Genomic DNA, 2,172 nt, shown 5'->3' with positions numbered 1-2,172 from the left:
ACCCCGTTGATTTCAATGGGGAAAGAGTGAAAAGCAGAGATTCATTTTTAAAGGGACGAATCCTGTATTTTAGAAATGTGTTAATGTGCATTTCTGTATCTCCGGTTCTGGAGGTAGCAGAGAGTTGAAATTTGGCCAATATGTAGGGTCACTGTAGGCATTAATAACTGGCAGATTTCGACCCACAGAACTTATTAATATGTGAAGATATTAAAGTGTATATGGTATTTTGGATCTGCTCTGAAAATGCAGACTCCATCTGCTATGCTAATAGGGCAGGAAGGGCATCCTGAAGATTTAGCATAGCCCTGTGATCAAAAGTTAACTGCCCTGATTGTTTACCCTAGGGCCAGAAACAAAGGAATTGAGTATTTTGCAAGTGGCCTGCAGGGGAAGGAAAGCCTACTTCAAATAGATTTTTCTAGCCAGCTCGGCGCTGTAATATGTCATGTGTTGTTGTTCATCTGAGGTTGTATTTACCTAATTTTTAGACCTTCTAAGGAACAGATGATTGTTATTATGTCCTGATATGTAAAACCATGGAATTCAACGAGGGTGTACTTTTTTTTTTCTTCACACAACTGAATGTATTTCTAATTAGGAAATTATTTTATTACCCAATTGATATTTACATATAATGTTATAATTCTTATTAGAGCGTTGTTACAGAAGGCATCTGCAAAGCATGAAAACACATTATAAACCACTATAAAGTTTAAACTGCTCTATAAAAGATATTCCAGATGATGCAAAACTGTAAAAACATAACGTAAATACGTTGTATAGCTAAGTGCTCCCACTATATTACAGCTACTGAATACATAATCTGCTAAAACAAGTTCAAACTGTTAATTTCTCTTTATAGTTACCACAGCTGGAGGAGACTAGTAAGAATTCACATACTTTGTTGAATGGCCATGAAAATGAATCCTTACGAAACGGTAGAGAAATTAAATCTGGAGCCATAAATCCAGAATATTCCTGGAACCTTTGAGATTACGAGACATTAAATGAATAAATAGTAAAACACATGAGAGAATGTCCCCCAACCAGGTAAAAGTGCGTGTGCGTTGTGATCAATTGTATGTTGTGGTTGGGTGTGCACAAGTGTATCAAATTATCAGTGCAATTCAGGCTCAAGAAATGTCCTTAAAAGCAAAAAAGTACGTACAAACTGCCCACATCACACACAGTCCGACAACTCAAATGACAGCGGTCTGACTGTACAATTGGGGATTTTTTTATTTTAGTAAACCAGGTGCTACGTTTGTGCAAGGCATCCATCTATATAACGTCCCCTCCCATGCATGTTCCTGTGTACCAGGTGCAATACATCATACTGCGACATCATACACTATCTTTCAAGAGCCTTTTTTATTTTATTGTTCACTGAGGGGGAAAAATGGATCTTCAAGAAAGGTGTTTTTCTTTAACCTACAGTATGTAGCCCACTCTCTCCAATATTAATCTATGTGTATTGTTCTACTTAAACTAATGTAAAACATTTTTCTTCTTTCCTTCCCCTAATGTGTTTCATAATTTATTCCCCACCCCTCCTCCCCCTTACCCCCTCATATGGCTTTTTCCCGCTTCATGTCTCTCTTTTCACCCCAGCACATATTTATCCCCCCTAACATCTTTCTCTTTCCTCTGCCAGCAACTCTTTCTGTCCTCTCTGCTGACAACAAAGTGGATACACTGGCGAAGTGATACACCGACCTTGGCCTGGGATGCAGGAGTAGTCAGGTCCAGTTCCGGGGTCGAGGCAGGCGGCAGGCAGGGGTAGTCAGGTACAAGCAGAAGTTCCTACACAGGCAGGCAATCAAGGGGGGACAGAGTACTTTGCACAATAAAAGACAGAGAGCAACTGCCTGCTATTTAAAAACCAGAAGCAGCTGCTGGCGATAGAGGACCAGAGAGAGGCTGACTTCCTCTCAGCAGTCATCTTAGGTGTGGCAATATATGACCTGTACCTGGTCCGTTGGCCATCTTGGTATCCAGACAGATCCCTTATACCTCTTCCCCCTTAATATCTTTCATCTCCCTCCCCTCTCCTCTCCCACACCAGCATGTCTTTCTTTCTCCTCTCCCCAGCACATCTTTCTCTCTCCTCCCCAGCACCTCTTTCTCCTCTCCCCCAGCACATCTTTCTCCTCTCCCTCAGCACATCTT

Source organism: Ascaphus truei, chromosome 7 (genome assembly GCF_040206685.1).
Source record: "Ascaphus truei isolate aAscTru1 chromosome 7, aAscTru1.hap1, whole genome shotgun sequence".
In the NCBI taxonomy this organism is placed as follows: Eukaryota; Metazoa; Chordata; class Amphibia; order Anura; family Ascaphidae; genus Ascaphus; species Ascaphus truei.
This window is presented reverse-complemented; position numbering follows the sequence as displayed.